This window comes from Telmatherina bonti, assembly GCF_933228915.1.
Source record: "Telmatherina bonti genome assembly, chromosome: 8".
NCBI lineage: Eukaryota > Metazoa > Chordata > Actinopteri > Atheriniformes > Telmatherinidae > Telmatherina > Telmatherina bonti.
In genome coordinates, this window is record NC_136626.1 from 27,560,042 (window position 1) to 27,574,348 (window position 14,307).

The window sequence follows — 14,307 nt, forward strand, 5'->3', positions numbered from 1 at the left end:
AGATACAGAGTGACTTTAGCCTCATCAGCCTTGAGAAGTACATGAGACTCTCTCAGCCGATACTCAAAGCAACACCCTCTTCATCCCATTTTGTATCGGTACTCTTACTAACCTCCTGAAAGCATTGGACACACTTCATCTGCACCCCATTGACATTTCAACTCTTGGTGTTAATGATAATTCATGCAGCTGACGGTACCGGGAGACCTGTTAATTTATCAGTCATGATCATGACAAATAAAACAGTGGAGCATGTGAATAATAAGGGAACAGTGCACAAAATGGGGAAGTGACGCTAAACACACACGTTGCAACTCGCAGACGAGGTTTCAAAGCCCTCGATCAGATTGGACTTGATCAGAAGATACAAGACCGCAGACTGGAACTGTTGTTGAGGAACATGAATCAGGAAAAACAAATGGAACAAAAAGAAGATTTGTTTGACATGTTTCTGGTCTGTGCTTTATATTCATCAGCTTGAGTCTTGGCACAATAAATAATATCTGAATTATAAGTTTGATCTTCTGCAAAACAGATACTTTCCAGTGGCAGGTGGCATGCTCCAGGAAATTAAGAGTGCATGATGTGTGGAGGCAAATAAGAGACCTGAAAAGGAACTAAGAGGAAATTAAAGGTCTGGAAAATTTAAACGCTCCGACTGATGAGCCAGCTATGACTTTGAGGGTGGCAATTTTCCACACACCAAAGCGCACCAAAATTACACATATGATCCAGCGTGCATAATCATCTGCCTCGGAACTTTAATATACTGTGGGTGTCACATGCTTCGGCTATATAAACACAATCTGAGGCTGTTTTCTCTTGTGCTAAAATGGCAAATTTCCACCTGTGAGATACGGTCAAGGATGGCTAAGTGCGTATCAAGGGGGCGAATTGAGGTTTTGCAGTGGTAAGAGAGAAAAAGAGGCATCCAGGGAGTGGCGCTGATTGAAGTGTTGACCTTTTGGTGGGGCTGTGTAAAGAGGGGGCCTGCAGACTCTCAGTCAGCTGTCAGATACTGCATCCAGCCTGGTAGTGGGAGTAGGGCCCTGACACCAGCCTCCCACCACTCTGCCCTGTTTGTGTCATCTATCCATCCATTCTTACAGCCCTCCATTTCACATTAACACCCACTCACCCACCTGCCAAACACACATAAACGCAGAGCCAGGCACCACCGCAAACACTCATCCAGACGCAAACATCCACACAAACACAAACATATTTCAGCCTGTGCCAGCTAGGTAACATTTCTACAAATAGCAGTGTGGGCATTTGGGAGAAAAATCACAAAGCCGCAAACAGCCTGCTGTAGGGGTGAGATAATCAGCTTTGTGGTAACAGCAAATGGCCCCCTGAGTGGCAAGGCAGGTAATCATTGCACTGAGTGCTTCTGTGGGAGTGGGGAAGAGTGCTTTTCCATCCTTGTGCGAGTGTCTATGCATATTCAACTCAGAAAATGAGCTGCCGACTCAAATATGCGCCGCTATACGAGGACTGCAGATGGATGGCGTGGCTGCTGCCCGACCACAGAGGGCTGTCAAAGCTAAAAAAGAAAAGGAAAATCTTTTGAGTTCTAACATGAAGCTGCTTAACAACTCTTAAAAGACAGAAAGAAGAGCTGCTCTCCTAATTCCTAAGCAGCCCAGGTGGGGAATATGTATAAAAGATGCAAAAAGAAAAAAAAAAAAAAGAAAGAAATAAACTTAGAACTTGGAGTTGTTCCACATCCACAGCCTGTTTCTAGTTTAGCACTCCTTTTGATGATCTTAACTGAATTACTCATTACTGAAGAGAAGCATCCACTCTTTCTTTTTGTCTGCTGAAGGCTCTAATCAGCAAATATGAGTGGTTTCATGCACAGTTCTACTGCAGTATGCATAGATGTTAAAGAAAGTGCACAATGGCTGCTGCAGAAAAGGCAACGCACAAGGAATTAAAAGTTCCCTTGAGGAGAGGCTGGGTGAAGAAAAGGAAAGCGAAATTGCATTAGTGCATGAAAGCATAGTGTTATCACCCACGAGCGCTGTCACACGTTTACACATTTACTAGGCAGCAGGAGATTCTCTGCATGATATGTGTTCTCCCGACTGGAAGTATTCCTGAGTGGTGCCTGTGGTGCTCCATGTATTTGAATGCACCTGCAGTATTAACAGAAGGGCGGAAAGCATTTGACAAATAAGCGAAAAAAAAAAAAGATGCAGACATCATTTCTATTCAAACATGGGAGCAGTAAGACTTTTTTATTTTTTAGGCTTCATACCAAATATCTATATGAGAAAAAAAAACTTCACAAAGTTACGTCCATCTGATGCGGCCTTTCACATTCCGCCATGTTTTCGCTCCCAGCAGCGCATGTGCGACTGATGCAAGGCTAACGTTGGCCGAGACTAAAGTGTAAAATATCATTCTTACCCTGGAGGTTGTTGACAGTTAGCATTGTGGTTGTTTGACATTCCAGCTGGAGGTGCTACAGGGGAGTGGATCACTACGGTGGGACCCGCCCTGTGTGTACAGAATGTACACTGCATATTTAGTAGGCGTGAGTACTTGTGTGAGGTTGCAAACAAGGCTCTAGAGGCATAGATGGTGTAGACTGAACAGGGAAAACCTCTCAAAGACTGTGAAACGTCAAGCCAAGCACATATTGTTTTCAAGGAAATGAGATAAGAGCTGCTTTCATGGCCTTGCTGACAGTATTCACAGATCTATGTTTAGTCAACGAGAAGGCCCCTTCTGGCTATACATTTCTCATGACTCAACCTAAAATCATAAGAAACAAAAAAAGCACATGATGCACATGCAGTCCTGATGTACTTCAGACAGAGGTTTTTCTGTTATTGGTTGTTTAAAAGATTGTGGAGATGAAGGAAATTACAGTAGTCAATATTAATTCTCTTTATGTTAAATAACTCCAGGGTTCAAATATGCAGTAAAAATAGCTAAGACCAATGAATCCACAGTAGAGGTAGTTTAGGTGTGAAATAATTGAAAACATGGTCGACTCTGTCGGTAAAAAGGGAGTTTATATCAAGGAAGATTTGGAAACACCACTCAGCGTAGTTATCACACGATGAATGACGTAGGTTGTACCATAGTTTTTATAAGACTCATGATACAACCCACAGTTCCTGTATGAGGCTGGGGGGGGGGTACCTGAGCTGGTGGTTCTGAACCAAGGCTAACAGTAAGTAGTACCATCTGAACAGCACTGAGCTTGGCGCGGACTCATGACTCTTCTCATACAAGGGACCAAACACTATCCCCTCAGTACAAGTACTATCTGCTTGCTCCAATGTCCTTCTGCAGAGTGATTGCAGTTTCCTGTCTGTCAGTGCAAACACTTTTCCTTCTCCTCTGCTCAAATCACCCAAGAGATATTTCCACCAACCGAGTGTGGTTTTTTTTTTTTGTTTTTTTTTTTTTTTAAATTTTTTTATTCCTTGTCACCTGGGGCTGTTTTGTGCACATTTTCCCGCAGCCTGAGTGAAGCTGATCCCCCTCCTTTTTCCAAAACACATACTGAATGTGCCTGGGCACGTGATAGCGCATTCATGCACAAGAGCACCCTTTTAAGTACACGGTTAGCACAGGTGAGGGCCGTCTTATGTGTCTGTGTGTGAAGCATACATGTGCTCAGTCACAACATGCCAAAAAGAGGAATTAAAGCAGAGTGCAAATAACATCAGAAGAGCGCCTCTGAGTTGCCTTCCTTCCTCTTGACTTGTATCTGCTCCACCACCTGCGCTGCTTTGAAACTTTCCAGTTGACCCTGAATCTATAACATGACAACAAATAACATGACATATTTTTTGCAAGATGACCACTGTGCTCCCCCTTTTAACCTTCACTGGATCCAGTTAATCCTTATGTGCTGGGAGGCTTTAGTTCCTGCATCCAGAGTGACTGACAGCTCATCGTGGCTTCATAGTCACAAGCTTCTTCACTGAGGCACCGTAGGAAAATATGCCAACAAGCTTGTTTCCACCTAGGACACGCAAAGACGCCAGCAATAACTCCCATGCCTCTGGCCTGTATTCCAGTGCTGGTGGTCCTCAACTGTTCCTCTGTGAGTCCAACCTAAGAGCTGTAATGGCAAATGAGTAATGAGGAATCCGAACAGTGGGTTAAAGATAACATTTATAGGATGTGTTGCTCTTCTTAAGCAAACTGATGAATAGTCTTGTGATCCATCTATCCAAGCATGTTTGCTTTTGTCAATATGTTGCATTAATTCTTTAGATATTTATCATTTTCACCAATCTATGAAAGTTATTGTGCTTCATATAGTTGCTACTTTCCAAAAATAAAAGAAAAAATTAGGGAAAAATTAAAACAAAACTGATTTTTTTTTTTTTTTTTTTTTTTTACTATTATTTTATTATTTTGAAATTTATATTTGTCGTATTTCAAATTTGTAGACATTTACATAAAACTATTGTCAAAAAAAACGAAATGAAGATCACTTTTCTGCTCCTCCTTTATGCACCATCTCCTCACTTGAGCCGGCTGCAATGTCTCCTCCACCTTGGATTTTCCACTACCTTGGCATGTGAAACAGCACAGTGATGATACTTAATGAGCATCAAATGTCCCACATCATATGTACATCATGTGCAGAATAATTTACACGACAGAAATTCAGCAGATTTTCCCTCCACTTTACCTGCAACCCACACACAGTAGTCCTGTGTTTGGCTGCTGCTTACAACACAAAGTCATGTTACAGCAGGAGCATGTTTTGAATGAGTTCAACGGAGGTCAGACATATTCTGAATGCATATTCCCCCTCATGGAAGCTTGACACATGAGGTTGTTCCATGGCTCCAAATAGAAAGGCAAAGTATTTTTTAAACAGCTCTGAAAAGGTCAGATAGATGGATTCCAGTGTAGTCACTTCTACGTACGGCAACTATTTGTGGACAAAATGTATTATCAGCAGCCAGCCTTAAAAATTTTAGCATGTTTGCCTAAAGGAAAGGAGCATGTGGACAGAATATATGCAAAAAGGATCAGTTTGCTTCATGCTGAATAAAACATCCACTCTCCCTTTCCCAATTCCCATTCGTTAAAACAATCTTTAAAACACTCATTTCAATCAGACAGTTAACAACTTACTAGTAAAAACACCACTAAACAACTCTTAACTTGCATAAATCCAACCACACAGTATGTTGATAGAAATCATTGGCAGACAGTGGAGCTAATGATTAATGCTCTCCTGGCAATTCAGGGGTCAAGAATCATACTGATTGTTTATATAGTGAAGATTTACAATAATGATGTCAAGGAGTTTATGTCAGAAAGTCAGGGACCAAAGTGAGATAATAAATGTGTTTATTCTCTCAGTGGCAAAGCGTCAGGACAAATGAGGAAATGTGAACAGTCAGAGGCCAAAGTCATGATCTCAGCAAACAAAAGATCATAAAGACAGCACTGATTCACTGACTGCCTGGGTCATATCTCTGTTGATTAACAATGTTCACCACTGAGTGGATGCATTGTACATTGCTCTACATACACTAAACAATAATGTCTTGCATATATATATAGATATATACATATATATCTATATATATATATATATATATATCACATTGATCAGGGGCTTGGATAACTTGACCTACCATTGACTTTGCTTGAGCAAAAATTTGGTTTATGGTTACACAATGTGCACCAGTCAATTTCTGCCTTCCGCCCCCCTTTGCAGTCTCAAATTACCCTTTAAACTGCCTCTGAACTTGGCACATCACCGCCAACCCACCATGTAATGTGTCTGATTATATAAAATTCCTATCCTTGTTCTTGCTATTGTGTGACAAACACTAGTGGAGGCTCAATAACACATCCTTAACAAGCAGTCAACACCAGACACGTCATCTGGTACAGCAGAAATAGACCCAACTGACTAATTTACTGTGAACTCATTTTTGGCTGCCTGGCTATATCAAGTAACATTTATGAGAAAGAACAGTCCTGACTAAACTTAGACACGGCTGAAGCCTGGTAGACCAAGTGAGGTGAAGAGCTTTGTTTGGTTTAAGCTGTGCGATGAACGCTAATGTCAGAATTATAGCAAAAACGATAAAATAAAAGCCAATAAGCACCCTGATGAGTCCAGAGGAGACTCTAATGTTCCCTAATATCTGACACATACAAGGAGCAATGATTATTTTTGTCCTGTTAATTTTGCCATCAGTGCCAGCCCACTAACCATGTTATGTGTTTGAGTATAAAACAAATCCTAAAGCAGTTGCCATATCAAGGAGGGGGCTTTGGTACTTTCAGACTGGCTCCAGCTCCATTCAGGGGACTCAGAACACCCTAACCAAGGGGTGGGCAGCTCCAGTCCTTCAGGGCTGCAGTCCTGCAAATGTTAGGAGTTTCCCTACTGCAACACACCTGACTCAAATCATTGGTTCACTAGTCCAGTTTAACATCAAGCTCTGCACCAGTCTGCGAATTAATCCTGATATATGTCAGGTGTGTTGCAGGAGAGGAAGTTCAGGACTCTTGCAGGACTACGGCCCTCACCCCTGCCCTGTCTGGTTCAATATAAGGTTCTGGAAATGGAATGGAGCCCTGCCAGTATAAAAGGACTGCAGTTCCATAAATGGCCACTTGAGGCTGTTTTCAAAAGTGACTTGATTTTGAAAGTAAAAAGAAAACACAAATTTAAAAAACCTAATTTTTCATTGATATGCTATTCTTGAAACCGTGGCAGCTGTCGCTGCATGCCTCAGACAAGAGGATAATGGTTAAACTCCACGTCAAGCTTGCAAGCTAATGGTTGGCTGTCTTTTATATAATCATTGTCTGATGTCTTACAATACTAATATGTTGATATTTAGCATTTCCTTTACTAGTCACTCTCTATGTGGCAGAGATGATGGGACAAATAAAATTTATTTTTGTGTCTCACTGAGCAGAAATGAAAGACATAAAAAGTAACATGTCATGCTAAGGGGTGACTTGAATATGAATTCCTCACACTTTAAGCAGTTTCCTCAGAACTGCTAACGCCAGCCTCTCAGTGGGGACTATGAGTGTCCGCAGATTTGTCAAGGCATAGTGGTAACAATAGAGCTGAATGAAAAGAGCAATAACTTGCTATTTCACATTTCTAGGCATGACACTTTTGTCAGAAAAAATGAATACAGTGAGGCTTTTAGGAAATACGTTTAATGCTTTGAAAAACTAGATTTTTACCCCAAAGAAGAAAAGAAAAAGTAGGTTATATATGGTTCCTGAAAGGTGTGTTTATGTATTGCACTGTTCCTTTATCCTGTCAGCTGCTTGGAGTAGCTTGAAATGACTCTTTTTATGGCTTTTCCCCTGTTTTTGTAACTGCTGAATATACGATGACGGCAGTTTGAGAATCGTGGAGTAAGGCAACGTTATGGCTGCTGTGTGGGCAGCTAAATTGTTACGCCACAGCTGCCTGGTTATCTGTGGGCTTGAATTTAAACTTATCTGTGATTATTAGTTATATAGATAAAAAGGAACACTACAGTATGACTCATTTGCTTCCCAGTCATCCACCCAGACAAAGTAAATATTTAACTATACGTCACTGGTGGCATTCAGTATCCAATAAATGACAGTGGCATGTAATTGAAATTCCTGAAAAAGAGGCTGGTAGCAGACGGCCAAGTTCATTTACAATTCATTAAGTTCATTGAGTTCATTGTTTTTTTTATGTTTCATTTAGAAAAAAAAAAAAACTTGAAATGAAGATTTTTCCTTGATTTGAGCGATGATGAAACATGTTTTCAAACCCAAGTCAGTGGTTGCAGACAGATGTCTGCAGGACAGCAATGAAAACATGGTACAATGAACTCTCCTTTATGGAATTGCTGTGATTATCTTGAAACATATGCACATACACATGCATACACACACTCGTGCTCGACGAGAAATAGCAAGAGGGAGAGGGAAAATGAGCATGGGACAGGGGTGGGGTTGGCGAGGCTTGGAAAGATTGGGGGTAAAGGGGTGGAAATGGAAAGAGGAGGGAGGACCAGGAGTAGAGAGGGAGAGCAAGAGTGAGCAAGATAAGCAACAGGAGAAGGGGGGGCTGTATAGTTAAATGAAGGCAGGAATGGATGATGTCGCAAGTTGGGACGGAGGGCTATATTAAGAGTGTGCAAGGGAGGAGGTTGCTGTGCACCACTCTGTGTAGACGTCACAGATGAGATCAACTCTGCATGACCTGCATGCCTGATCATGTGACCTGTAATGACCTTCACTATCAGTAATTAGATTACTCTGTCAGCTGCGAATAGCTGCTGTAGTGTGCAGGGACACACACACACACATACATACACACACACAAAGCAGGAAAAAGTAAATAAAGCAAACCAGGAAGAGTCAAAAGTCCTTTGCGAAAGAAAAAACAGTAGGGGTAAAAGTGGCAGAAAAGAGAAAACTAATTAGAAAGTGTGAGTCCAAGGACCAAGGGTGGAGAACAGAAAGACAATGGAAAAGATATAGAACAGTAGAGCATCATCCAAGATTGAATTAGCCTGCAGCTTTGGCTACCTCTGAGCCTGGGATGGAGGAGGATTAGTGGGCTGGGATTCTAGTGTATGTGTGGGAGTGTGTGGAAGTTTTCAACTGTGTGGGTGGAGAGCAGGGCGATTTGGCAAGTTCTGAACTTGCTTGCACTAACAAAGGAAATGCCTGCATCTGGTATTCATCACCAGTCTGTACTGTACACACACACATACAGATATATTCACGGCTATTATCTCCCAGTCTATCTGTTGTCTTTCAGTGCAAGTGTTGGAGGTACACGCTCATCATAACATGTTGCTAGCAAGCTGATTTGGTGTCTCTTCCACTCTCGCTGACCTCAAAGAGCAAATATTTTACAACTGACACTTCTTAGTGAATGGGCAAAGCCATTGCAAAAGTCATATCTTTGTTTTACCAGAAGAAATTCACAAGAAGTCCATTCTGTGTTGCCAAAACCACCTACCCAGCCACCCACACTTCCTGCCCTGAGTCTATCTCTCCTCCTCTCTCTTTCACTCCTGTTCTCTCCAATCTATCTCTCTGCTTTGTTCTGCTCTGTTCTATTTTCTACTCTCCATGCTGACACCTAACCTTCGTCGGACCACCAGTCCCTCTAGCGCTAAGCCGTGGGCTGTCAAACAGACAAATAAACAAACACGTAGAGCTAACACCCTCCCAGCTTGGTTGAGTTTCACAGCTATAAAGGTTCTTATCGTGGCCGGCTTGTGTCCTGTGGGTGGATTTCATTAGCTTATTTAGCACATTCAGCCCAGTTCCAGGCTGTTCTATTGTGGGCCTTTTAGTATGAACAGACCAACTCTGTAAAAGACAGCAATTATCAGGTCTACTTGTGGGGGTGTTGTAGTTACACCACTTGGAATAGGCTGTGCAGAAAGCGGTTCACAGCCCCAGATCGAGGGGCTTTGGGAAGTGCAGCACGGCGCAGCTAGCGTCCTGTGAGCAGTGCGCCATCACGACACAAGAGAGACTGTGAACAAGGCAAATGTTTTGCTGCTCATGCACAGAATATGGAATGTAGTGTGAAGTATCCTGTTACAAGCGTGATAGGCCAAGCCATAACAGCAAACTGTACTGACTAAAGATGCGTGTGGAGGCTCACATCCGTGTTTTATCACTACAGTGGAACAGTTTTGATAGTAAATATTACTACTATATCTAATCCCATGTTTGGGAAATACATGAGCTTTTACCTGAAAAAACTTCAGTTTAGATGGTACTATTACCTGGAGGCAACCTCCTGGAGCCAAACTCTTTGGCTGTCTGAAGCCCAACCTCTCCATTTTTCATGTTAAACTATGACTTTTACGTGTCTTTAAATTCACAAAGACAAACATGATTAAAAATTGTAAAATTATGAATTGATTTAATTGTAAATTCACATTCAAACAGTTCTCAGTCCCTGAAAAGTGTTTTTGCAAAAGAGTATTTTTTGCTTTTCTTTTGGACTATCCAACCAAGAAAATATTGAATAAAGTCTGTAACATATTTGTCTCCATCTCGCTCCTCCTTCAGCAAATGTGATTTATGATTATGTTCATGTCATACCACCTGCGTTTTGGCCTACAAGACTCGCATGCTCATATTATAGCGAACAAGCATCAATGAAATTATAATAAGGGTTGCTAACTCGCTCAGTGAGCATTCGATTCATGGGCTTTTGGCATAAGAGGCAACACCTGCTTGTACCCTATTCATTTTCCTCAACACGTCTGTGAAGAGCTGCTCAATGACTGTCTGCCTGGAAAGAGACTTTCCCCTTGGTTTTTGAGACTGTCTCACCAATTCTACAGTTCAGGCTCAGTCAGATAGACCCAGGGAGTCATGACGGCATCTTGCTGACAGTGAACTGAGCTCAAGCGAGTGCAGCCCTTTAAATGAAAAGCCTGTGATTCTTGCACTCAGTAAGTCTGAAGTGGCAACCCAGATCTTTGTTTTATTACTGTTTGGTTATTACAGCATGATTGTAGCAGCAGCAAAAGAACTCTTCTTGCTCGGTCTGCAGGGTTTTTGTCCTAACGATCTCCCTGTCTGAATGACTGGGGTCCTGCACTGCAGCATTATGGCTGTGGTGGGGACCCTGGCCTGCCATGGTCAGAGTAATTCCTGTGGTGGTGTCCGTTTTGGTTTTTGGTGGGCGGACTCATGGTGTAGATGGATCCCCAAAATATTCTTTCCTTACAGCAGCATCAAGACAGATATATATTAAGTTCAATAGTATTAGTATTTTTTTTATAGGTACATTCAGTTCAGAGGCAGAAAATGTTGGAGTTGTTCTGTGTGTGTGTGTGTGTGTATGTGTGTTTAAATGGCTTTATCTTAATGGTTTCATTTTAATATCCATACAATGTTTTTACCATGTTCAGCAGTATGTGTTGCTTTGTGGCATGAAAAACACATAATAAATCCAATTTTATTCGCTTTGACAACAAGTACTTTATATGGGCATTTCAGCAAGGTGAAAACATTGATTTTTACCAAAAGAGAGCTTTCATTTACTGTAAGTCAGCAAAGAAAACCCTGAAGTCAGGTATAAGTCATGCAGAACAGCGTTCAAAGAAACAAGAAATACTATTTTGATTACACACTTACAAACTATGTCTCATCATTTTAGCTTTTGGTTGGGAATGCGTTGACTAAGGCTGGAGTGACTAACACGTTTCAAATCTTGCATAAAAACACACAAAAACCAAATACTGTTACTCATCATTGCACATACACATTTAAACGCTCCATATGATACCATTTGATAAATTTGCCGTCTGCTCAGACCGAGTACAATGAGGTTGATAGCAAAACATTTGGACCGCATCCAATACGCCTCTGGCTGCTGTTCTGTCTACAGATGTTTTTGGGTTCAGACATTTCTGGCTCAGCCAGCAATTGAAAATAAAGCATGCACTTTATGGTATGCGTTAAAATTGATGGTGTAATTCTGTTATTCACCATTTCCTTTATGTTTCAATATTCAGCCAAAGCTTCTGAGAAGTTTTGGTTAAGTTTCCCCAGACAAAATTTAGAGGAACGTCGTGACTCACAGCTCTGGATCTGGGGGTCTGGTTGAAATGTCCCTGGCTTGGATGTTCAGAAGTTACAGTAAGCTGTGACTGTGACTAAATCATAGTCTTCTTTTCTTGTCCACTGTTATCAAATGTTTTGCACAATTTTTTTTTTTCTCTTTTTCTTCCGACCACACTCACTCTGGCACGTTGTCAGTGTGCAAAGCCGTGGAGCTTGAGATGTGTCATCGATCATCTGTGCTGTGAGCCGGGAGGGCAAATGAGCGGCACTTCAAACAGGTCTCCTTCTGCAGGTGTGAGATCAGAGGCGCTGTCCACACTGAAACCCTTTCCACTCAGCTACTTGCCCCTCTGCACGTGACACTTCATTTAATTCTATTTTTTCCTATGCTACTCAGTGATTTGTGTGTTTTCTTTTAGTGCTATGTATAAAAAAATGTGACACTTTCTCACACCACATGTGCTACTACAAGCTACTATTATGACCAGGCATCTTTGGCTTGTGTAATGCATTCCTGAGTGCTCTCTCTAGCAAAATGTGTGAAGAAATGCCGTATAGTCCCCAGTATGCTTTACTTACGTCTTTCCAGTTACTGTCTCGCTCTGCCTTCACATGCTGACATGGGCAGATATCGTCTGTGACTATACACACCTTACAGTTCCCATGAAACATAACCTTTGGGCTGCAATTTGCTTCCTCATATTCACAAGTTTCCTGTAAAAACAGAAGTTACTGAGTCCTACCCACTTTTTAGATAAGTCAAATCTGGCCTGACTGGGTGGTTTGCCACAGTTTGTATCACCTCTGTAGGAGTTTTGGTTTTAGACGGAAAATTCGAGTGAAAGATGGACCATACTTTAGCTGTTTTACTGGAGATGGAAATCTAAATCATGGGAGTGAAGACTTGTTTTGTAGATGATTTTGTATTATTAAAAGTCAGTGTGTCAACTCTTGCAATACTGATCTGACTTATCTTAAAGTGAAACTATTTTAAAACATGTGTGGTCAGAATGGCTCTCATAGTCCTTCAGTCACAGTCATGTTTGCAACTCAATCCCCTTAAATGCAGACTTCCCCCACTATTAGATGGAATGTAATGGTCACTTCCTGACAATTTCACAAATTCAGCGACTGTGTGTTCCTTCGTGTAGCATAAAAGCATGCCTGAGCATGACAACTGAAAAGAAGTTCAGTGAACAGTTTCATGGTTTGCTGTGAGACTGGGTTGGTTGCCATGAATGCTGTTAATTCTCATTGTAGGGAGATCATTGAATACAACGATGGGCTGCGACAGAACACCGGGAGGATGATGCAGCAGCTGTGCAAACTATCAAAATAAATGATTTAAAACCAAAGCTCAGCAGCATACGGCTTAGTTTGCTAAATGATTATTTCCACTCTTGTATGTTTTCTTGGCTTCCTCCACTAGCATCTCTATTAAGATGGACAACGATGAGGATATGTGCAAACTGGGAAATGAGGGAAAGGGCAAAGGTTAAGAGCTTGGATTAAAAAAATTGTGTTTAGACAAAAGCAATCTCTGTTTTAAAAATCAGCCATTCAGAATGAGTCCTTTGAATTTATATTTAATTTTACTGTGTATTTCGGCCCCTCGTGCACCTTCACGTCCAGCGCCAAAGCCATAGCTATTTATTGTAACCTAGGAATCTTATGGTAAACCAGGATGTTCCTCATTGACATACACACCTTATATCTCACATCAGCCTGGTTAAACTAGTCAAATGACTCAACATCCACACAATTCAGAAGCTTCATCATTCCAAAGTTGCTTTTCAGAGGGAACTAAATACAATCTCAAAGACAGAATGGGACATTTTAGAGAACAGAAGATGAATAGGACCATTTTAGACTTTTCAGATCTATTTCTTTGGGTTAAGATCTGGTACCTTAAAAGCCCACAACGACACACTTTTCTCCGTTATTACAGTTATAGTTATATAATCAATAAAATTAAAAGACCTGCCTTTAAAAAAGTAACACAATAAGGAGGTTTTTCATTAAATAATTTCTCCTTGTATGACTCTTTTTTTTTTTTTTTCCACTCCATCCATCATCAGCAAGCAAGCCATGTGAGCATCTTCACTGCATGTGTCAGATTCCTGTGGCAGTGCTGTGACTTAGGTGTGTCTGTCCCACTCACAGCCACTCAGGGTGAATCAGGAGGAAATGGTGGCAGGGGAAAAAGCAACAGCAGGCTGGGCGCACTGGGTACGGTTCATTTTTCTCCTGAGGCTCAGGGCGGCCCACGGGTGACATTGATGGATAGGAATGCTGCTCACCCACACTCACACACACGCCCACACATGTCCCACACACTCAGTCTCTCACACAACAACACGCGCATCCACAAACTCACAGACGGGTACACGCACAGTCACACACAGGCTGCTCTGTCCGAGCAGATCCGATGTTCAATGTGAAATGTTTACGACCCGCCCACACGCCCTTCCTCCTCTGTCAATAAACTCTTCCCAGAAGTATGTGTGATGTATTATCATGTAGATGGTTGCATGTGGGGGTTGCACTGACATCCTTCATCACAGACTTACCCGTGTGCATCCTGCTGCAACATGCAGCACATATACTCAAACATATTTGCCCATGAGGCTGCATGATGACAAATTTGGGCATTAATGGCATTTTTGTTTTTACTTAATCACATCGCAATTTGTCAACATTAGCACAGACAGAATGAGGAAACATACTGCGCCAGCTAATGTAGATTAAAAC